Source organism: Castor canadensis, chromosome 15, assembly GCF_047511655.1.
Source record: "Castor canadensis chromosome 15, mCasCan1.hap1v2, whole genome shotgun sequence".
NCBI lineage: Eukaryota > Metazoa > Chordata > Mammalia > Rodentia > Castoridae > Castor > Castor canadensis.
In genome coordinates, this window is record NC_133400.1 from 60,668,346 (window position 1) to 60,693,604 (window position 25,259).

The window sequence follows — 25,259 nt, forward strand, 5'->3', positions numbered from 1 at the left end:
CTGAAAGTCCAGAAATCAAGAAATGTTTGTGCAGCTTGGCTTCCTTCATGGGGACTCTGTTATGGGTGAACTGGTTTCACTGTTGCCTCTTGTTCAGTCATTTATCTTTTCTGTCCTAACAGAAAAGATTTTTTTCTCAAATGTAATTTCACTTCTCACATTCTGCTTAGCCAAAACATTATTCTATAGTGAACTGAAAGGACTGAAAAAAAAGGACCAAAATGTGCATGAAAAAAGCTCTGGTAGGGTTTGAGATCAAATAAAGCTCTCAGAACCATTCACTGTGATGCACAAGCCGGGATTTTGTTTTCCCCCATAGGCAGTCCAATAAAGGAAACATGACCACACAGATAAAGGCCAGGCCTGCCTGTGCCCACACTGGCTCCTGAAATCAATGCAACTGGCTCCCTCATTCTCCAGCACTGATGGGAAAGAGTAAATTCGACCTAGATTATCATGAAATTTTTCTTGATGCCTGCTCACATGAACCTCTGAGCCAACTGATGCTGCAAACAAAGAGGGTTTGTTAAACTGGGACCTGTGCCATGGATCTGGGTTTAGAATAAGTTTTAACAGTGGATCGGGTGTGGTGAGGGAGGGAGGTGACTTGGAGATTCAGTTAGCAGGACCAGAGAAGGAGAAACGATTATGCTAATAGTAGCTATACACAATATTCTGGATGGTTCCAGTGCTCTCGGTGCACTTTGAAACATGGTCATATCATTGCACATTTGTTGATTGAGAGGTTTCCACAGTGCACTGAGGATCAGTAACAATAGAATATGTCAAGGCCATGTGGACAAATAAGGTTTTGCTTCTGCAGAGAAAGATAGCTCAACCTGAGCCCAGGCAATCACTCTTCTTCACTGTCTACCACCTTCTAATATTCTGATAGCAACAGATCTCCCTTTATTGTTAGAAAAAAATGTGGGGATGGGTTTACCAGTTGCTCTGCTTTCTAAATCCTCCTAGAAAAATCTCATGGTCCATTGTATTTGGATTCACAATCCTTAAACCTGTTTGATGCCCTTCTCTGTTATAATAAGATTCAGACAATCTTTTGTGGTTTTGTCATTGTCCCCTCTTCCTATTTCCTTATTCAAGCAAGCTCCTACACATAAAATCTACTCCAGCTATCTCAATCAACTCTTCCAGGTTCCACATCACTGCTCTGCCTGTTGCAAATCAAGCTCACACTCCACTTACCCTGTGAAAACAATCTGGCAAAGAGCCCCAGAAACTAACGTGACCATATGTCTTTGTTTGCCCAAGAACACATGCTGTTCTGCTCTAATTATTAATAGCACCTCTGTTCATTCTCAGATGTGCCCAGTTGGAAAACAAATAATTTGGTCTCTCCACCAATGATCTTTTGATTTTCAAATCTGAGAGATTCTTTTTCTGTTTTCATATTTCTTGAGCTCTCTGCAGCAGTCAGCAGTGTTATTCGATCCCACCACAATAAAACTCTTCTCACTTGGCTTTGATGACACCATTTTCTTCTGTACCTCTGCTCTGTCTGATCTTTTTTTTATGAGCGTCTCTTCCTTTCCACATCTCTTAAATGGTGGTGCTCCCCAAGGTTTCATATCATAGCCTCTTGTTGCTTTATGTGGTTGCCTTGGGTGCTCATCTATTTCCATATCTTTAGTTCCAATTTACAGTCCAATGACAAATTGCTCCCTTTCTTTCTAGCCAAGACTATTCTCCTAGGCTCCTGTTCTGTGTCTTCCCCATCTGAGTGTCCCATCAGCCTCATAAGACCAATGTATTCAGTCTGTTTTTCCTCCTGTTCATTAATTACCATGAACAGTAGGCATTCTGCATCTATATTGTAGCTGTGGCTTTATGTCCAGTCCACTACAACTTGACCAGTCATATGCCAGCCAACTCTCAGGCTCATGGGGATAAATGAGTGTCATCCTAAGCCACTGAGTTTTTTGAGTGACATTTTTGTAGGAACAGCTAAACAAAGCAGGCATTCAGCCTGGGAGTAGGATGCTCTCAATAACAAAACTTTAAGACAATATTGGCTGGCAGGAGGTGAAGAAGTCATTAGAGGAGTCTTTAACAATGGGATTAAAAGTGTGACAGGTGGCTGAAACAATGTGGCCTATCAGATGTGGTAGTAAAGAAATTGGTAAATTTCAAGTTTTCTTACCAATTGGGTTTGGCAATCTTTGTTGAGTGAGATTTCCAAATCATTCTGGGCTAGTGCTATGTGTCTTCCTTTCTTCCCTTTTCCTAATGGGAGTATTTGTGTTCATCTAGTGCTGTTTTCACCATTGTATGTTGTCCCTGAATGGGACAGATAAACTATCTATTGAGTTCACAGGTCTCTGGATTAAGAAGAGTCACATTTGGACCTGATATAAATGGTGAAATCTTTGACTTTGAGCCTGATACCATGATCTGTTGAGACTTGGAGGTGCTGGATGGTGGTGAGTACATTTTACATATGGGATGGGATGTTAATATCTGTGGTCAGAGGGTCTATTGTAAATTGCATTAAAGGCCCCAAATCTTTACTCTTGCTACCACCACACCACTGCCACAGCCTCCTGTGAAACGCATACACTTCCCTGCCTCTTAGCTTCGACTTTGAACATATTCAGGTAACTTACTTTAGCCAATGGAAATGGATGGAAGACAGTATTTCTATTCTAGCCCAGTCAGTCCAGGCTTTGTATGTTTCTGCTTGCTTTCCTGCACCCCTGCCATGGCCATTGCCATCAAAAAGACATGCCTGTGTAACTTGCTAACTCCTGAGGAAGAAGGACACAGGAAGCAGCATCATTTCATCCAACTGAAGACCTTCAGTGAGAAACACAGCTGTTCCAGCTGCCATAGCCTGAATCAGAGCTATCAAACTAAACCCAGCTTAGATCAGTCACCCACAACCAACCTTCAGTTCCCAAAGAATGCATCCTTGTCTTCAGACTCTGAGTGTTGAGACAGTTTGTTACACAGCACACCCATGGCAAGAGCTACTTCATTCACACTAACACCCATACAGTACCCCCTCCAGAGTTAGCTCCTCCACTTCCAAGTGCTATTGGCTCACAGCTCCTCTTTATTCCGCATGCCTGTCCTTGTCCTAGGTTACTTCTGCCCTTCTCCTACATGGTTAATACAAGGCTCTCCTAACTATGTTCTTCCCATTATAACCATGGCAATTTTGCCACAGTACAAAACTAGTGTTAACCCTCAGCTTAAAATCCCTTGAATTTTTTCCTTATGTAGTAGAAGTCATATTCTTGGGAGCATAGGAGCAGATTTGGTCCATGAACCAAATTCTGTTTACTATAGGTTATGTTTTTAACCATCTTTGACCATGAATTTGAACAGAAGTTCTTCAGTTTACCACTGCTGCTTCAACTCTTTATTGTTTTTCAGTTGATCCACTTCACCCCTTTATGTAACAATCCTTATCCCACAGGTTCTTAGGTAAATACATACTGCAAACTTGGTGGCTTAAAACAATAGAAATTTATTCCCTCCTAATTCTGAAAGATAGAAGTCCAAAGTCAAGATGCAAGCAGGGCCATGATTGCTCTGAGACTGTCTATAGCATCCTTCCTTGACTCTTTCTAGCTTTTAGTGATTGTCATCAATGCTTGGACTTCCTTGGTTTGTATTATATAACTTATTCCCATTTCTGCTTCTGTCTTCACATGGCATCTTCCCTTTCTTATAAGGACATCAATCATATTAAATTAGGGTTCACTATGACTTCATCTTAACTTTATTGTATTTGCAAAAACCTTATTTCTAAATAGGATCTATTTCAGGAGTTAGAACTTCAATATATCTTTTTGATAGGTTTAATTTGTAAGAGTAACTAACTGCAGGTATAGAAGATGAAGTACAACATCCTAACTATAGCACGCACAAACTCTTCTGGCTTCCAGATACTGTTGTACTAAGCACTCTATCATAGAACTATTTTCCTTGATAACCCTTGATAGACTAAGGCCTTTTATACCTTAGTGCCTTTCCTCACACTTCTGCTCCTGTTTCACCTTCCTCTCCCATTTCACCTCTGAATTCATATCCAACTTTTAAGACATATTCAAATCTTAATGCATCAGTCAAGCAATTTGATTTCACATAGCCTTTGGGAAAACTGGTTATGAAGTTTACTTTTACTAGAACTTCAAAAGGGATCTCAGTGTGCCAAGGTCCTAGGAATTTTTAGGCTCTTCTCTTTACATCACTTATCTTTATACTTCTTCCAGGAGATACACAGTTCTACTAAAACAAGTTCAACACAACTTCTTTTGGAGAAAAATCTGTCACTAATATGCTAAAAGTCTTTTTTTTTTTAATTTTGCCATTGGTCATCTGGTCAACCACATTGAGATGACTCAGTTTTCTAGTATAGACTGTGAGTGTTTCTTCTACTAGAAAGCTCTACTTTCCAAAGGAAAGTAATCTAATTAAAGAAATTAGACTTGGTGTAAACACACTAAGGTACTTTTATAAGCAGAGATATCTGCAACTCTAACTTCCCCAGGACCTGCTAATGAATCTAAGAACCATTCTCACTGCAGTGCTCAAGAAAGATTAAAATATTAGTCAAAATTGTTAATTTGCCTTGTGACATAATTATCAATATTTCAAAAGTGTAGATGGTTTCTATCAGTTCCCTGTACAGATTAGCTTCTAGCAAACTGCATAACAATAAAGAATTAATTTGTTCCCAATTGTTGAATACCTGAGTGGACTCTAAAATTCAAACTGTAAAGGTTCTTAGAACAACTTTTCCATTAAGTGTGAAGACATATCCTACCTCGTTCCCAAAATGTAAAAATGGTAAAAGAGAATCTAATGAGTGATCTCTTTCAAAGATAAGGATAGGATGAAGAGGAAGAAATAAGAAATGGTGGAGGATGTCAGGAGAAGCATCGGTAAGAAGCCATTGTCACCCATACACCTCACAAGAAAAGCAGGAGTAAGTCCCAAAACTGCAGCAATAGGCATGGGCTCCACCATGAACCATGAAGAAAAGGTACAGAGAAGAGCAGCCCCTGCTACCAGGAAACCCCAGTGATGGCAAGGGACAGGAAATAGAGACCTTGACTTCTCTTTCCTTCCTCTCACCTCTGATATCCTGCCAGTGCCTCCCAGGGGCTAATTCTAACCACACTCCAAAAAGCAATGGAGCCTGGTGATGCAGTCCTTAAAGGTCAGCCTCTGGCGATGAAGAATAAAGACAAGACTGGATCTAAGACACATATACAGAAATCTAGTACACACACTTTAATCCAAAAGGATTGCTTCCCATTAGTCTGTCAGGCTAAATTGCTCTGTCCCTGCATGAAAGAGGAAATGAATTAGGTTAAAGATTTATAGATTGTGAGAGCTGACAGAGTGTTAGAGGGTCATCTAAGCCAGTCTTCTCATTTTACAGACTGATGAAACAGAGGTCCTCAGAGATTAAATCACATGCTTAAGAACGCCTTCAAGTTAACACTGAATTTAGACTTAGACTCAAGTTCTATTGCTGATTGCTGGACTCTGGCAGCTCAGATTCTTGCCAGCCCTGTGAATCTCTAGTAATAGATTTCTTCTGGAAACATCAATAAAAATATGCAGAAAAATACAAAGATTTAGGGAGTTTAGAGACAATTTCTCACAAGACTTGAGCCAGAAACAACATTCTAAAGACTCACATTTTTACTACAACTGGCCAAACAAGTCAGTCAGAAAATACCTAGTGTTTTAGTTTTTCTCATAATTAAAATGTGAAGTAAAAAAAATCCATGGAAAAATTATATATACGTATGCATATACATATACATATATATATAATTTCTTACAAGTAGTGTCTGAAGGAGCTAAGAACTTGTTTTCTTGTTTTTCCCTTAGCATATGTAATATTTGCCCTATTTTATATGCTAAGAACTAAGATACATGATAATAAAGGATTATTCTATTCCAGAAGATCCTAGAATATTTCAGAAAGCTTCAGCATCTTACAGCTTCAAGTTCATTCATTTTTTTAGTGTGAACTGTCATTTTCTAAGCTTCATGTTAGGTTTTCTAAGGACACAAAAATGAATGCCATGTTCTCTCTTCTCAATGACCTTGTGGAGAAGAAAGGGAGGGGAAAAGTGTACCTCAACAATTACTGATGTAAGAACTTCTGTAAATGTCACAATGTGCCCCCAGTACAACAATAATATGATAATAAAAACAAAATAATTATCAAGTTGGCTGACTGGGGCTCTGACTCAGATGCATTGCTAGTGTTACAGAGGGGAAGAAGCAGTTATTACCACCAGATTACACAGCCTTACCAAAACAGTGCTTATTAACCCTTCATGTTCCAAAGACTTTAAGTCAGTGAGAAAAGCTGTTACCTTCTCCTTGGAGAGGCATTGACTTACACAGGCAATCAAATTTTGCATACCATGGCAGGGAGTTTATGTACCTCACATTACAGATAACGCTTTGCTCTGCGCACCTTAAAAATGACCTGAGCTTTTGGTTTCTTGCTTGGGTGGTTGGTTTTGTTCTCCTCTACTCTCTTAATTAGGTACAAGTTAATAGCTAGAGCTACAGCTTGCCTAACACCAGAATTTTACTTTGAACATCATGGTACATAACCTCTTATTATTTTCAGGTATTGTATGGAGGGTATATGACTTTCTGGAAAATCCCATTTTCCTTGAACTGGCCAGAACCTCATTGGCTGATACTCAAATGCAATCTAAAACCAGCCTCAGATAAGATAGATAAGACAGTACTGCTATATGCTACTGCCTCATGCAAGCTGGGAAGAGAAATAAAATGCATTAATTCAATCACCAAATATTCATTTAGAATTTATTATGTATGGGCTTTGTGATAAGGGCAAGGGAGTATAGTGGAACAAAAAAATACAACTCCTATACCAAAGAGACTTCTAATCCACAAGAGAAAGCAGACAAATAAGCCAAAAACTAACATTGGATAAATGGATGCAATGAGAACACACATAAGGCAAAAAGAGACATCAAACATGGTATTAGTTTTTACCAAAATAACCGTTTATTTTCCTTAAGTATAAGAAATTTTATAACGAATTGAATCTTGATTGTTCACCTGAAGTTAACTTATTCTTGGGGCATATGGAAGAATTACACAGCAGTGAAAAAGTGGGCCCTGAAATTGGACTGCCTGAACCTAGATCCCTGCTACACCATTGCCTGTGGCCTTGTAGATCTTAACCAGTCTGTGCCTCTGTTTCCTTATCTGGAAAGTGAGGATAATAATAAAAGTGCTTCAGTAGATTCAGATAAAAGTAGAAAATTCAATCAGTTATCAAAGAGTGGCTGGTTTGCTTTGTGCAGACAAAGTATCCATACTGCTGACTGAAATGACTTGATCTTATCCACAGATTGGCATTGCATAGCTGGCCTTATTAATCTGACTAAACAGTTGAGAACCACTTTGAAAATCTTGTAAGCTATATATTGTTTTAACAAAAATGCACATATTCCTGAAGATTCCTGACTCCTAAAGCCAAAATAAGAACTCTTTTTTAAGATGAACTTTTCTTATCACCATGAAGTGTTAACATCATCTTTTTGGAACATTTTGCCTGGTATAATTGTTTCAATAACTGTTCTGTTTATTTATTACTTATTTTAATTGATATTGTAGTTCTCTACCCATCACCTAATAAGTTATGTGAATGTCACCACTTACAAATAAAAAGGGATATCCTCAGGGTTTTATATTGGTAAAGATAGAAAAAAAAATTTTGAAATATTATCCATATGGAGACTTCCGAAAATTAGACCTTAGAAGGTATTGAGTGCTCTATCCACAGTGTGCCTCAATTTTCAAAAATATTCTTGAGCAAAGTTACTCAAATATTCGTGCTTCTAAACTGTATTCATTCACAAAGGGTTTGGTTTTCAGAGATGTGCTCAGATTACATCTAGTTGAGTTCTTAATATTTGATCAATTCAAGATGGTGGTAACTTCTGCTGTCACATTGGTAGACAAACACAACTTAATCAGAGAGATCTATGAAGTCATTTTTCTGCAGATAAAGAATAGCAGCAATGTCCTCTGCTAGATGGTATTCCTGAATACCATCTAATTTTGTCACACTAAAACCCTTCATGAGTTGATAAAATACAGATTATGGTGACTCTCGAGCAAGTGACTTTGGTAAAAGGAGTTTTTAAAGGAACAGTTTTATTATTCATATCTTGATAAAATTAATTCAAGCATCATCCCCATGATACTTTTAAAATACAGATTCTCACCTTTTGAGCTCACAAATGGAAAGTATTAATCGGATTGTCAATCAGAGAATGGTTCTTTGGATTTTCATTATTTACCTATGCATTTTATAAACTACAGTTAACACTCAGGGAAAACACAATTGTGAGATGTGATTTTCTTTTTACTCTGTATAATTATTGCAGGTGGAATGCACATTTTAAGAGTAGTTGAGCCTTCTTTTTCTTTTAGGACATCTAAAAGTACATTAAAGTAGTAGATGCTTCCCTGAAAATGTTTACTGATTACTGATTTGCGTCAGGATGAAAAGTGGACTACAAAGTCTGCAATCTTTCTTCAGTAACACTTTTATTAACTGGGTTGAATTCCCTTGCTCAGGGAAAAGGGAGATGACAGTTCAGATTCAATGACTGAGCCTCTAGAGTTTGCCTTCAAAGTGTCAATGTGACTTGAGTTGATTGCAAATGCAGATTCAAGGACCTCTGAAGGAGCTCACAATTATAACAACTTGTCCCATTCCACAGAGTTAACAATACTTTCTTAATAATCAGCCACACTCAACTCTTCTGGTTGTCTAACAATGTCTTATAAGAGTTTGCTTAACTCAGAATGCAAATAAAAATACACGTCACACTTGTTATGTCTCTAAGTCTTTTTGAGGTTCCTAATGGTCTCTCCTTTTACTCACATGCCGCTGATTGTTAAAGACATTGCTCCTTTGTCCCCTCCTCCTCATGCTGTTGTTTACCATGTTCTTCTACCCTCCGTAAATTTGCAAACAAGAGTGATATTTAAAGACTTGGCTATGTTCCCAGCCAACATTTAGATAAGAAAATCCCCTAGGTAGTGCTGAAACCCAGGGCCTTTTGTATACTCGGCAAGCACTCAACAACTTGAGCCATGCCCTCAGTCCATTTGCTCAGATTTTGTTGTTGAGATAGGGTCTTAATAACTTTTTTAGGCTGCCCTTAAACTCACCACCCTTCTGCTTTTGCTTCCCTAGTAGCTTGGATTACAGGTGTGTGCTGTCACACCTGAAAGTAATTCTCATGTGTCACATCAGAAAGCACGTAGTGCATTACTCCCAGCTTGGTGGTGGTAAGGCACATTAGGGGTCAATTATTGGCCAATCTGTCTATCACAAATTACAGCTGCTTTAATTATCATTATAAAGTTTGTTCATTGGTATCTCCCTTGATGGTTTAGTTGCAATTACTGTTTATTGGTTGGATACATTCTTTTATTAAAGGGCCAAAATATTGATTTTTTTTTTTTTCTAATTCTGCCAGTCCTTCTGCGTTTATTCCTGGTAATTGTTCCCTTAGGAAGAAATTTCCCATTCAACTATTTGGTTGCTTCAAAATACTGCTGGGTGCTAGTAGCTCATGCTTATAATCCTAGCTACTCAGGAGGCAGAGATCAAGAGGATCGCGATTGGAAGCCAGCCTGGGCAAATAGTTCTCTAGACCCTATCTTGAAAATACCCAACACAAAAATGGGCTGGCCAAGTGGCTCAAGGTGAAGGCCCTGAGTTCAAGTCCCAGTAGCACACAAAAAAAAATACAGACCAAGAAGAAAGTTAATTCCTTAGATTTTTTCCTAAACAAATTTTTAGAGTAATAAATTGAGTGCCTATCAACCTCCAAAGGTGACCAGTGAGTTTTCTTTTAGAAGCACAATTATGACACAATTCTCATATATCTGATATGCTTTACTCCTTTGCAGTTATTATTCTTTTGGATGTCCAAATTATCTAATCTTCAGCTACTGAGAGGCCCTTCAGGTTGGCTCTTATGTCCTCTTGTGTTCCTTTGCCATCTGTGCCCTTTGGACATGATTGCAGTAGACATTGATTCGTAACCTAAGATCACCAAGTTCAAGTTGTATACCTCCTACCCCAGACCTGACATCAAGCTTTTCTTCTAGGAAGAAATGGTTTTTAGAGTTTGCAATCTTAGTTCAAAGGGGGTTCATTGTTCTTGAGCTATTCTTTCATCAGCAATTTTTTTCTACTAAATAGAAAAATCACTGTTTCTAGTAATACTAGCAAATGACATGTCCAGTTTATCTTAAAATTTATATATGTAACAGTTTCAAAAGGACAATACAATGACAATGCTAATCTTATGAGTATAGAATGAAATTTGAGATTGTGGATGCTTTTACCCTGCAGAAATATCATGTCATATTTTTACTAGCATGTCTTTGAAACATTTCTAGAAACAGGCTGTAAGGTCAAAGGATAAAATCAAAATTTTTATAGATGTTGCCTATTTTGTGGCATAAAGCTGTATTACTTGTTTTCTCACAAAAGTATGAAGTGACTATTCAGTCTTTCCATTACAATATGTTTGGAATTTTTTCAATTGTAGGTGAAAGATTTTAGTTCATATGTATCTTGTTATGAATAGGGCAGAACATCGTTTATATTTTAATGAGAAATTTCCATTTTGTTTTCTATTAGGTTATCGACCTTATGCTTTTTAGAAGCTCCTTATATATTAGGGATATCAGCCCATTTCTGCAATGTAAGTTGCAAATACTTTTCCTGATTAGTCTTTTTACTTTTATTTTGTTATGTAGTTATTTGCACACTTTCTATTGTATTTGCATTGGGCTGCACAAAGTTTTATTTTAATTTTACTATGATCAAATTTATCCATCTTCTTTCTTATTGCAGCTTCTTCTTTGAATATGGTTAAGATAGTTTTCTTCATTCATGGTTTATAAAAGAATCCCCCTATATTTTTCCTAGGACTCAAGTGGTTTTATTTTTACATCTAGATCTGTGATCCATTGGAATTTATCTTGGTATATGGCATAAGGAAAATATCTAAATTTTTACATTTTCATATTTGGCTCTCTAGTTACCTATATACTAAAAAGTCCTTCCTTTCCCTCCATCGATTTGGGACTCTACCATTATTATATACTGAAGTTTCATATACATTCTATTTCTGGAATTTCCATCCAATCCCATGAATCTATTCATACATTGATACCAACCAAAAATATTTTAATATCTCATAGGGCTAGTTCCCCTGCCCATCCCTCTTTTACTTTTTTGCTTATCCTTCTAACCAGGCTTTAAAAACAACTTGTCTGGCTCCAGAAAATAAAAAATCCTGATGGTAGTTTTCTTTGTATCGCATTAAGCATTTAAATTAGCATAGAGAGAGCAGACACACGCTGGGCCTTGCTATGCAAGAACACAGGGTGCTTTATTTTTAAGCTTATTTCCAAGGCTTCCCAGAGTGTTTCATAGTTTTTCTCATATAACTTGCATCGTTCTTATCAGTTGAAGTCTAGGTATTTTGTACTTTTGCTACTTTAAATATTGCTTAATCTTTGTTTTTCCAGTCATTGGGGTTTATGTCTCTGTCTGTGTGTTTGTTTCTATGTGTATGAGTTTGATTTGCAGAGAATTTTATATGCTGCCTCTGTACAAAAACTTTTAAAATAGATTTTCCATTGAAGTTTTTCAGGTGTTCCAGATATACAATCCTGTCATCTGCATTTGAGATAGTTTTATCTCTTCCTGTCTAAGTCTTATCTTATCCTTCTCCTTGCTTTCTCATGTCCAATTGCATTAGCTAATACCTACAGGACAGGGTTAAATAGTGAGAAAAGTAAGGGAGTGACTACTCTTGTTTGTTCCCGATTTACAGGAAAAGCCCCCACTAAGTAAGATGCAGACTTTGGGTTGAGATAACATATGTTTTATCATGTTAAGAAAGTTTTCCTGACTCCTGTGTTTTAGCATGGATGGGTGATAAATTTTGTCAAGTGTGTTTTCTTAACATTATTAAAAATAATCATATGACTTTAGTTCTGTTCACATGATGAATTATATTAAATCATGCCAAGATTTTGGAGTCCTATAGAAACAGCAACTTCTGAATATAAATCCCCTTATCTGTATCTGGCAGAAAGAGAAACTCAGAGGGAGGAGACATTTTTTAGCTGTTTGGTGTCAATAATCACTCTGAATCTTTGCTAAGTTTCTGGCTTATTTCCTAGATATGTAAGCAAAGAGAGAATTGTCTGGCTAAATGTAACTTTTTATGACTGTTGGTAAAACACCATATTCCCCAATGCTGCCTCCACTTTCTCTTTGGCACACACACAATCAGACTCAACTTTTGGAAAGCAAGGGCTTAAGATCTCCATGTCTTAGAAGACCCGTAACAAGTTAAAATGTTCCTCAAACAGAGCCGTAGTGCATACATTAAACCCCACTCCTCTTCGGATAGGACAGACCCAGAACACAAGGGCAGGTCCAAATTAAATGCAGACATGTTTCAGCTTGGGAACACAATCCAATTCCAGAAGTGAGAGATTGGCTTTATTGACCAGCCACCCACTATCCCAGGGAGATGGAAGGAATCAAAACCAGACCTTCTTGATGTTAGAAATTTGACTGCTGTCAGCAGGAACAACTATTTTCTGAAAAATCCAATTTCTTATTATTTTCTCATTCCTCAATGATACAGTCAGGGGGAACTAAATCCAACAAGGTCTCTCAAGATCCCTTTCAGGTAAGAAGTTAAAACTAAAAGACTAAGAATTCCTCTCTTCATTGCTAGAGGAAAATGCTTCCGTTGGCATTCTGGAAGGAGGAAGTGGTGTTAGATTTCTAGGCTCCACCCCTCATCACTTACCTTCTCAGAACACCTATTCAGACAGATCCTATTGGCAATAAGCCTCTGCCTTTAGTCCCCATAGAGACAAGAATGGAGATTGGATGGGCAGACATGCTACATGCCTCATTCACCTATGCCACAAAATTAATTAATGTGACTCTGAAAAATGGGCAGCTAGCTTTAAAAAGATTTTTCCCTTGCAAACACACACCTACTCAGGACTCACTCCCACATACACTCATCCCTCTGGGGCATGATGTGATATTAACCCAAAGCCTACCTGGAGATTCTCCTCATATCCTTTGTCAAAATTAAGCTCCTCCCTATAGTGGGTCTCCTTGTGTTACCTGCCTTGAGGTACAGATTCTTTAAAATATTTTGGTTTGATTACTCTTGCCCAAAACTCTAGTCCTTTGGAGTGAGACCAGGGAAGAGAAGAAACAATTATTCTATCTTACTTATAACTAGCACTTGAAGGCCAGAAGCTTTCCCATTCACCATCATTCCCATATCTATCACTTCCACTGCAAACACCTGCACCAGTACCTCAACCACTTCCATTAATATCACAACTGCATCACTCCCTCACCTCCATCTGTACCCCTCCACCTCCATCAGTACCTCCCTCACCTCCATCTGTACCCCTCCACCTCCATCAGTACCTCCCTCACTTCCATCTGTACCCCTCCACCTCCATCAGTACCTCCCTCACCTCCATCTGTACCCCTCCACCTCCATCAGTACCATTAACATCTCCATTAGTATGTCCACCATCATTAGTAGTACCTCCACCATCGCCATCTGTGCCTCCCCCACTTCCATCAGTACCTCTCCTACCTCTAGAGGTATTTACTCTAGAAATACCAGCACACCCTCCATCAGTACCTCCACACCACCACCAGCACCACTACCACCAGCAATACTTCCCCACTTTCATTAGTACCACCACCACCTCGATCAGCCCTACCAGGACCACCTATACACCATCTCTTTCTAAAGACAGATAGAGTAATGTGGGGTCTAGGACTGAGTGGTATAATCGCCCAGAGATCCAAATTGTCAGAAGTATCTGGAACAATCACTGTTTGTCCACCAAGATCATGTTATTATCATTTCCAAAGTCACAGAGTATTTTCAGGATAAACTTTAAAAAGAAAAATTCCTGGGCTCTAGTCCCCATGGCCTGAGTGAGCTGTCAGATTCTGTGCTTGTTCACAGGCCTTGCTTTACTTTCTATTTATATTCTGCTTCATACAAATCCTTCATGCTGCCAAGTTAACCCACTTCCTCTTATCATGTCTTCTTTGATGGAGATGGAACCCAGCTGGTGACTGTGTTCTTCCTGAGGTCCCTGTAATTAAAGATGCTTCTCTCTCTGTATGCTCATGAACTGGCCTTGAAGCTCCTCCTTCAAGTTTCCAACCAAAGCCCTCTTATGTTAGTGATAGGCATAGCTTCTCCACATCGTGTTAGGTGTGTTTTGTTTTTCTGACTTTGAACATGGACATTTTGGGATGGGGACCAAAGGAATTGCAAAGAAGGGCAAGTAATAAAAATATATGTCTCACTCCTCCTTAAGATGTGGTCGAGCAGATCTCTTTCATGTCAGTACTATGATGCTGTGTTGATCTTATTGAAGATAAATCTAAATGAAGTCAATCACCTGAGGAAAAAAATGATGGACACTCATCCTGATCTAGAGGAAGTTTTCTCCCTAACCATTCTCTCCTTTTCCTTGTCTGCCTGTCCCCATGTCCTTCTCCCCTCTGTCACTGCTCCTTCTCCACATCCCCAGTCTTCTCCTTGTGTAGTCATCAAAGAGGCCATGGGCCAGGAGTAGGACCAAGGCAGGATTACGCCCAGTCACCAGGGGAAAGGATTGTGGATTAGGCTTCAAGCGTCAAGAGATCTCCAAGGAATCCCTCTGAATGATCTTGCCTTTGGCAATGTTTCCATCTCTGGCATGAACATAATCCTGATTTGAAACTTCTCCACAAATGAAAAGCCCATTTTAAACATAAAACAGATGGGAAGTTTCTTAAAGTCTAGTTAGCCAGTCTTGGGTTCACTTGTGGCTTATAAACTTCATCCTCCAAAGCATCATCCAGAGAGCTGACGGAACTCCAGGTCCTTCTTGGCCTGTACTCCTTTTTTTTGGTCTTGGTAGCACTTGATCACATTATTCTCTTTCCCAGTGTCACACAGAAAGCACAGCTATAGGCAATCCGACCCCTTTGTAGGGAAAGAAGCCACATACCTGTTACCCAGAAGGAACATGGCAAAATGGTCTTACAGAATCTCCTGAGGCTTTTATTCAGATAGACCTGGGCTGGAGCTGTCTATTTAAAGGTTAGCTTTGAGGACTGGGTAAGGTGGTATGTGTCTGTAATCCCAGCTACTCTGGGAGACAGAGGTAGGATGATCGTGGTCCAAGGTCATCCCAGGCAAAGTTAGCACGAGACTCTATCTGCAAAACAAACTAAAGCAAAAGGACTGGGCATGTGACTCAAGTGGTATTGAGCTTGCCCAGCAAGCTCCAGCCCCTTGGTTCAATACCCGGTACCTCCTCACCCCAATAATAGAAAGGAAGAAAAGGTTAAATCTGCCAATATTAGTTTTGTGGCCCTCTGCAAGTTGCTCAACTGCCATGTCACCCCAGCTTTCTCATCTATGAAATGGGCATGATGATAGTACTTTGTTAATGCTGGGAAGATAAATATTGAGGGAGTTAATATGTACAAAGTACTTAAAGTGCCCTTGTGAATGCTAAACAAGTAAGCATCTCAACTTCAGACCACAGAACGGTGAAGGCTAGCTCTCTGTGCAGAAGGGAATTTTTTTTTTGAGAGGTGGGATAAAATCAATAGCAAATCCTTAGACTATCAGAGAAGAGGGGAGAAAGAGAAGTGCTGACTAAAGAAAATGTAGGGAAAGTTAAAATGTTACATTAGAGCTTTCTTCCTCTGAATAATGTGGACAGAAACGTGTTGGGAGTGAAGGACATTAGAGCCAGATAGCTTTGAAGGTTTGCATCACAGCAACAGATGGGAAGTTCTTCTCATTTTTGACCTTGCTCACCGCTGTGCCCCACCCCTGTGTTACACAGTGTCTGATATGGCACACAAGAAACACTTATAGATAACTGAACTTCAGGCAGTCTCTCCCTCTTGCTATTTTTATGTGATTTCCATTGCAAATATGAGGGGTGTGCTGTACCATGAGCATGCTGGGGGAGGAGGGCAGGGCGACCCTGTCCTCAGGCTCCACCAGCTACTCCCTTCTGGGCTCCTAGCAGCCTCCTAACTGCTTTCTCTGTCTCCATTCTTGTACCTTCCAGTACATTCTCCATAGGGCAGCCAAGGTCATTTGTTAAAAATCCACAAGGGTTCATAACACTACTTCAAACCCTCAGCCATTCCCCAATGTCATTGTATAAAGTCCCCAATCTTTAAAGTATTCTGTAGCAAGGCTTGGTGGTTTTTATCTACCAATTTCCCTAGCTCATACACCTCCCCTTGGTTTCTCTATGTACCACACCCCATCTAACCTTCACCCCATTTAACTTAGTGACTTCCGCTGCTGTTCCTTATGCTTTAAAACACTTTTTCCTCCTTCCACTCTAGCTGACTCCTAGCAACTTAAAGTCTTTTACAGGGAGCTCACTGTGTGAACTGCCGTTCTAGATAAGGTCTCCTGTTTGATACCGTCATAGGAACCTCCTCATCTCCATGATCACATGATGATTAACAATGGACTTAATAATTTATTTAACCTGGTTCCCCTTCTGCTGTAATCTCTACATGGCAAGGACTGTAGCTGGTGAATTTCATGCTGTGTCTGAAGTATGTAGCATAGATCCAGGCAGACAGAAGGAGTTCAATCAACAGCTGTTGAATGAACAGTGAATTAATGAATGAAAGCATGGGCTGGTCACCTGAAAGCTTTCTCAAGTTCATAAATTTGAGTCTGGGAAAAATCTAGTAACTTTAGATCCAACTCCCTCAATGAAATAATGAAGTCAATTTTTAGCTAGACATAAATAATATGATATTTGTCTGTTCATTCGTGGCTACCATTTTACTTCCCCGATCAGGAGGTGTCTGGGTTCATGACCGAAATCTGACATTGATGATTCATCAAGTCAAGTAGGCAAGTCAGCCATTAATCGTGTTTGTGTTTGTAGAGGCTTGAAGGCACAGGATATTTTTGACTTGATAATTATTACTATTTTTCTATATAAAATAGATCTTCATGGAAAGGAACTAGATCAAGATCCCATGTGCCCCAAATATGGATTTCCAGATTGCATAGAAATTTGGGGTTCTGCCAACAGTGGACACCAAGTATCCAAAAAGCTTCAGTAAAGAAATTCAAATGCCAGATAGGCACAGTGGTACATACCTGGAATCTCAGTACTAGGAAGGCTGAGGCAGAAAGACTGACAGTTCAAGACCAGCTTGGGCAAGTTCAAGCCAGCCTGGGCCACATAGAGAGAACCAAAGAATCAAAAGTGAGTCTCAAAGAAACAAAAGAGAAGAAGAAAGGAGGAACGAAACCCAAATGCTGGGTATCCTGACCACCTGGAATTAACCATGAAATGTCCGCATGCATGAACACAGGGATACACTCAGGGAGGTGGCTAGCCTAGGAGGAACCCAGCCATCCACCCCTCAGTATCTCATTGATTTTTCATCAGGATGATACCAAGCAACTGTTCAAATCACACTTCATCTCTGAGACTTCATTTCCAGGACTTTACCTGGCCAGAGACACTGCCACCTGCAGGAGTCAATTCTTTGAAATGGGAGAGCTGTGTTCTATCTCCCCTCCCCCACCTCCCTTTCTGTATGTGAAAATGGAGGAATGGTGACAATGACACATCATTATACTCACTCCTCTGTTTGGTAACTGAGGGGACAGATTTCTGAGAACCAGTCTCTAAAGCTGCTATGATATAGTGAGGATTGTTGATGGGGCCTCTGCTGCCAACAAAGCAGTCACAGATCTGTTTCTCCTGCTGTGCACTCCCTTTATGTTTGTTCTTAACACAGATGCCACTTAGTGGCTTTCAGGTTGATTTCCCTTGGAGAAAATGCTCTCCTATTCATGCAAGGCCCTCCACTTCCAAGTGCTTAGCAGAAAACATTGTTTTCAGGGAATAGGTACTTACTCACACATAGGAAGTGCTCTGTGTACACTGTATTAGTTTATGGAAATTCAGTGAGTCTGCCTTATTTGTGGATTTATTACATGCAATTTTGACCAAATGTAGTTAAAAAAAAATCAATAAAGAATCAAAACAATTTTCAAAAGGAAAAATTTTAATTCCCGTGTGGGCATTTCTCAGCTCAGTGGAATACAGAGAAGCTCTCAGGCAGTCCCCCCCCCCCCCCCCCCCGTTACTGAGTTGTGTTGAAATCATTTTGTGATCTACTGTCCTTCATTTTGTGAAAATCTGTCTCCTAGAAACACATGGTATCCAAAAAGCAAGGTAAAAATGAATGTGCTTAATTGAAGTGCTAAAGTGAAAAGCTGAGAATTTTTTTTGGAAGGTGGCATGGTTTTAGTGCAAGCTGGAGGGCATCATGGGAAAAAATGACCCAGGCATTGGCAGTGCAGCACTGAACTCTATGCATCCTGAGTGGCATTTTCCTCAAGGGTGGCTTCATTGGAGCCACAGACATGTGGATACCAAGGGTCTACTGAAACATGCATTTTTTTTTCAAGCTCTACATTTATGAAATTAAAAAGCTGAAAATGAGAAAGTTGTTATGAAGATGAAGTCTACCAATAATTGGAATATACATGGAATTGAAATACACAGAACACAACTTCTATTTTCCGTGAGCTTTCTTCACCTACAATGTAAGGTTCCTTCCCATGTTCTTGATCACTATGGAAATGTGAGGGCCTTCGGAATGACATATGGAGAAGCAGATTTTAGTAGAAATATTAAAGTTTTTCATTTAGCTGTAATTGTTTGAACTTGGGCAATGTTGTATGGTATTGATAGGAACTTTAACTAAGTAAATATTTGACTAGCCAGAGCATTCCATTGCCAGACCATTGTAGATGATCTGTAGAGAACATTTTGTTCAACTGTAAAGAGCATAAAATGCACAGGCAAAGACTGAGTGAAGTTATTTATTTATTTGAGACACAAGAGTTATATCTCCAAGTATGAAGTATATCAAATCAATTTGGAACTTTAGTCATCCAATACCTTTAAACTCTTATAGGTAGGAGAATTTAGTTCTAACATTTCCCCCAATAAAATCACCCTTGATGTTCTGGAATGAGGTTTCTACAAATCTAATATTTTACTCCTGAAAGAGCCTACAAAAAAAATGATGATTTGTTTTAATCTAGCACATTTTCTGGCATGGATGTAATTAGGATCAGTTGACCAAAGGTCAATAAGAATGAGTGCCATCTATTCTCAAGGAAGCCATGAGAAAGTTTTCAAAACCAGATAAGAATTTAGTAGAGGAATTTTTTGTCTGCCTAATCAAATTTAGATGCCCCAATGCTGCCTGGAATTTGTAGATTATAATCTGCAGGTGGCCTATAAATGAGTCGTGTATCTTGGAAGGGAGTTCTTAAAATAGGAAAAAACTCCTTTTTCTTTTGGTGAGTCAAAGGTTCTTATCAGAGACCTACTTCTCAACAAAAGTAATCGAATTCATCCTCATGATCTGTGGGTCAGAAAGTCAGCAGGGCTGGTTCAGTCCTGAATGACAACACAGTTCTGTTGCGTGTGGCATTGACCACGAACCCCAGGCGCTCATCATCAGGCAGCTGGGCTGGGCTGGAATATCCCAAATAGCTTCATGCATATGTCGGTCATGTCAGCATGGGGGTCAGCTAGACTCCTCTCCTTCTCTATTTGATAGCTGGCATCTCTTCACAGACTCTCTGGTGAGCTGGAATCCTTATATGGCAGCTCAGAGCTGCAAGTAACAAAGTGTGAGATGTTAGGCCTTTAAAACCTGTGCCTGAACATCGGCTCAGGGTTATTTCCATAGTGTTCTCTTTGTCAAAGAAGTCCCAGAGCATATGCAGATTCAAGATGAGGGAACAGTCTCTCCTGCTCTCGTTAGGAGTGGCAAGAAATATTTAGCCATCTCTTACCTATCTCAGGAGCACTGGAGGATAAATTAGAATTGAGGTGTCTTCAGGCAACAAGTGAACAATAGCCAAAGGGCCCCATCACAGGAAAATCCTCATGTAAATATGTTCTTATCCTGTCTGTCCTTGCTATATGATTATTCAAAATACTTTCTTTTGGCAGGAGAAGTTGAACAGAGATTGAACACGAAAATGCAGTTTTATGGAAAGGAACTCCGTATCTGATAGCCTCATGTTCTTTTTTTCTTTGAAAAGTAGAATTTACAGACATATTCTCTTGTCTTTGAATCTTGCTTCCTTTCTTGTGTTAAAAACGCTCACAAATTCACTAAAAAAGAAAATTCAATTTCTCAATGTAAGCATGTTGGGTCCAAACTGAAACATTTTTTCCCCCCACTGGGCCAATTGCCTTTAAACTGGGGCCACTTTTCCAGTCTGGGTACAATGGCAAAGAACTAACCCAAAAGTTGCAACTTTCCCACCAGAGTTGGAAGGCCCCCTGATATATTACTCTCTTATCAAACACAATGCCAAGGCATGAACTGGTTAATTAGGACTCAAGTTTCAATTTAACTTGGCTATTTCGTCACGCCTCTCTTTGACGTTCTTCCAATGTTTGTCACTATAATGTAGGCTGTGTGTGACTTTGAGAAATTTGTTTTTCTAATTCAAGCACAAGTTCAAGCCTACCAAGAAAACTTCCAAAGAAGGTAATCAAAGCAGTTTACAAGTCCCATTTTCTAGTATGCATCATAAATATCACTGGGCCCTTAAGTCCAAGGTGCTCGGGTTCAACTCCTGTCTTCACAATATTGTCCCGTGAACATGTGCTGGACCTCAGGGCCCCAGCAAGGGCCGTGAATTAATAATATCATGAAAGGATTCTTCTCTTATGATCATTTCCTAATGGATTTAAGTGTTTTTAGATCATTAAATTCTTAACAACAACAAAAAAAAATTGGGGTGGGAGAAGTAGAGGTCAAAGAAAGGAACTTTTAGCCAAAAATGGTAAGTCTCGTTATCATTAGACATTACATCCAGTTGAGTCTGAAGTAAGAATGTAAAGTCAAAACAAAATGAGGAGCACACAACATTTCAGGAACACCTCCGTTACAAAACTGAGGCAGCCATTGACTGTATTTGTCTCTTTCTTTAGGTTTCTGCAAAGAACAATTAGACTTGGATGTGACTAATCACTGGGCGAGCAATGAATCAGCAAGGAGCAATTACATTCTGTGCTATTTTCCCAAAGACGTAAATTCTGTAACCGTCACAATCATTGTGTGTCTAGGTGGCACAGAGACTGAGTTTTGATCACAGGAGGTGCAATTTGCATGAAGTGTAACAATGACGTGGAAACCGTGCTGTATTAACACTTCTCTAGCAACCAGCACTCAAAGCACAGCAGATCTGAGCCTAACTCACACAACTCTCCTATCATGACGAGGCAGGCTAGACTTAGGGCAAATTTGGGACTCTAAGAACATATATGACTTAATATTGTCTTTCAGGTTGAATATTCTTCGCTTTCTCTGAGCCTTCTTTTAAATTGCAAATGTGTGGAGGTTAGTCACACCCTGGTGAGGGGACAACTCAAACCACCCCCACCTGGCCCACAGACAACTAATGCTCCTCCCCACTCCTCGATTACTGGTGGTTAGGAATCAGAGGGCTCTTCTTTTCCCACAGGTTAGTGTGAGAAAAACTCTCTACTTCTAACTTCCACTTGACCCCATCAGGACCTTTTGTAACTTTAATAAATGCCATTACTTCCCTTACTACACCCACATGTCCTGCCTGAATGCTTCCACATGGGACACAAAGAATTTGGAAATCTTCTGATCAGAGACTGCTCACCTGCTGACAACAATGGCAGTGAAATTTGTAACACATCCTCACACACTCCCTCTTCTCTGCTACTCTGTGGTGAATTGCACCCTTTACGAATAATAGCCAATACCTTGCCTGTACTAACGCATGGATTTCTTGCAATCTCATTTACAGATTGGACTGAAAGCTGTTAAGGAAATTGTCCAATCTAACACAACTGTAAGCTGTGGATGTGGCGACCAGCCTCCAAGATGGTCCCCAGTAATCTTTACTTCCTGGTATACACATCCTTACATGGTCCTGACTCCCACTGTATAAGATTTGTTCATGTGACCAATAGAATTTGGCAGAAGTGATATGGACAGGTAAATGGTGTCTTGTGTGAACAACCTGCTCAACAGGCTTCCTCCCTGTATGGTGGCGCTACCTTGGACATTGATTCTCCTGCCAAAGAAGAACCTTTGGATGGCTGCAGCATCATGAGGGACCAGAGGAATGACATTGATAATGGTTGAAGTTCTGGGACCATTTGTTACCCAGCAATAGACCATTAATACATATCTCTGGAATCCCAACTTGAGCAAGGCAAAGGCATTGTCTACACTTAATGGCTATGCTAAGGAACCTCTCCTATACCAAGTCTTCTCTTCCTTTTTAGTTAGCCTTTCTTTACCCTCACTCTCTTAGACACAATCTCTCATTAACATAGGAGGTGAATGGCACATAGTGGGTGAGGGGTTGGAGGCAAGGATGATGACTGGATACTGCTCCCTTATCCCATTAGTCAAATTTGCTCAGTGCTAAGCATCCAAGATTGTCACATCCCTTAGGAGCTGGAGATCTAACTGGGGGATGAGAGGGAGGTTCTGCTGGCCATTAGAAGATGAAGAGCATCTATGAGTGCCATCAGGAGAACAGGTAGAGAAAGTAATGGTGGGTGATAGAAGTGGACTGGAGGGATAAAGTGAAGCCCAGGACAGGAATGTGCCAAGGTTGTGGCATTACTGGAGCTGAGACCAGTCTTTCTGGAGCACTAGCTTCCTGGAGCTGGTTGAGGGGAAGCAAGGCTGTTCCTCACAGTGGTCAAGGTCATAGTCTCTGTAGTTGGTGGCCAGGTTTTGCCTTGCACCTTCCTAATCTTATGACCTGGAGACAGCCACTTTGCTTCTCAGAATCCTGATTTCCTTCACTATAAATTCTCTTCCTCGGCTATTCTGAGATATTTCCAGGCATTAACACAAATGAATGAACAGAGCCCCAACTCTGCCAGGCACTGTACTAGGCTCTTGGGATATATCTGCAAAAAAACAGACCAGTATCCCTCTGGTGCTCACAAGTGTTAACATCACTTAACACAGAGAAAGCTCTTAAAGCCAGTGCCTGGAACCAAATTAGCAGGTGGTTCATTTAATAAATCTGAGCTACAAGTAAGATTACATGGACATTGGGGCTGGATGGCAGAGAGTGTACAGAACACAATTCCTAAGTGAGTTAAATGATCAGCTTGTCACCTGAGACACTCAATACAGGGAGCTAATTAAATCACCAGATCTTGTGGTCAGAGACTACTCTGCTTCCTGAAAAAGCAAAAGACAAGAAACCTTCGCAGGGAGCCACTCGGAGGTAAATAGAAACAGAAATGTCACCGCAGGCCTAACAGCAAGCACCCTGTGGGTACTTTGCAATCTGAGGTGCACAAGGAGAGACAGCATGATTTTAGCAAATTACTGTTTTGTTTTTATTCAAAGAACAAATCTTGTGCTCTGGCTGTGAATGAATTACAGATTCTAAGCTATACCAGATCTCCGAAGTCCCATTATCTTTTCACTCAGTAAATTCGCCCCAAATAGAGCTCTTTGCTTTTACATGAATGTCTGCCAAGTTTTTAAACTCCTCTCTAAGAAGTTTCACTTTGGATGTTATAGCATCTCCAGTCTAGTCCAAAAGAGAGGACACAGGACTTGAGTGACTGAGAGTATAGGGAGGGAAGACTGGGTGCCGGTGATGGGTGATGATCCCTAACCAGCGAGGCCCTTGGGTAGGCACAAGAACACCCCTGCCTTAATAAAGAGGGCAGCTAACCCAACAGTGTTTTCTGAATATGAATTTTGATCTGGGAAACTTGAATGCTGTGTATTCATTAAAATGCTTTTTTCTAAGCGACAGCACACAAGGGAGGGGTGAGGATAGGTAAGACACCTAAAAAACTAGCTAGCATTTGTTGCCCTTAACGCAGAGAAACTAAAGCAGATACCTTAAAGCAACTGAGGCCAATAGGAAAAGGGGACCAGGAACTAGAGAAAAGATTAGATCAAAAAGAATTAACCTAGAAGGTAACACCCATGCACAGGAAATTAATGTGAGTCAATGCCCTGTATAGCTATCCTTATCTCAACCAGCAAAAACCCTTGTCCCTTCCTATTATTGCTTATACTCTCTCTACAACAAAATTAGAAATAAGGGCAAAATAGTTTCTGCCGGGTATTGAGGGGATGGGGGGAGAGGGAGGGGGCGGAGTGGGTGGTAAGGGGGGGGTGGGGGCAGGGGGAGAAATGAACCAAGCCTTGTATGCACATATGAATAATAAAAGAAAAATGAAAAATAAATAAATAAATAAAATGCTTTTTTCTCCCTCCCTCTTTCCTCCTTCCTTTCTTCTCTCTTTCCTTCCTTTTTTCCTTCCTTATCTCTCTCCATCTTTCCTTCCTTTTATCCCCTTCTTCCTTCCTCCTCTCCTTTATTTTTCTCCTTCCTTCTCTCCCTCCTTTGTTTCTTACCATCCTTCCTTTTTTCTCCTTTTCTTCCTCTTTCCTTTCTTCTCTCTCTCCTTTTCCTCCCTTCCTAATAAAAGCAATCACCCTTATTCATTCTGCCCTCTTCCAAAATCCTTCCAACTGTAAGGGCAGATTAAAGGTGATCCAAAGTTGAAATGATTTTGCCAAGAACTTTATTACAAAAAGTCTGAAATATTCCACTCTGAGTGGATTCCCTTTTGTGTCTGTGCCAAGTTCAGAGACCCACAAGATCCTTTTTCCTCTCTGTATACTACAGCACCTACTGGGCCAAGAAAGGTACCTAAAATGGAAGAGAAAATGCACTTCACAGGTATAAGGTTACATTTCTCCCCAGGCACTTACATTCATTTAGCTGTAGTCATTAGGAGGAAGGAGAGGCAGTACCTTGTCAATGATGTGGATGAGGGGAGTGGGCCTGGGTAGTGACCCCATTCCTCAGCCTTTGTTATTGTAAAACATCTGGATGAAACTCATGGAGAAGGAAGTGGCCATGGAGCAGGAATCTGAGAGCATGGTAGCTTCCCTGCAGAGGGCACTGGGCTGGTCTCATTGCTGGCTGATGCTTCTTCTTGGGCTCAGGGGCTGATAGGATAAAAGCCTTGAGCTCATTCCCAGGTCCACT

General features: G+C 40.0%; 1 long non-coding RNA gene across 1 annotated transcript in view; it reads right to left on the minus strand.

The window, feature by feature from the left end:
* Positions 1-18,737: 18,737 nt before the first annotated feature.
* Positions 18,738-25,259, minus strand: part of LOC109702309 (uncharacterized) — a 57,232-nt gene continuing 50,710 nt past the window's right edge. Inside the window, exon 5 of the long non-coding RNA XR_012441818.1 lies at positions 18,738-20,340. This is a non-coding gene — a long non-coding RNA (uncharacterized lncRNA). The remainder of the gene's footprint in view (positions 20,341-25,259) is intronic.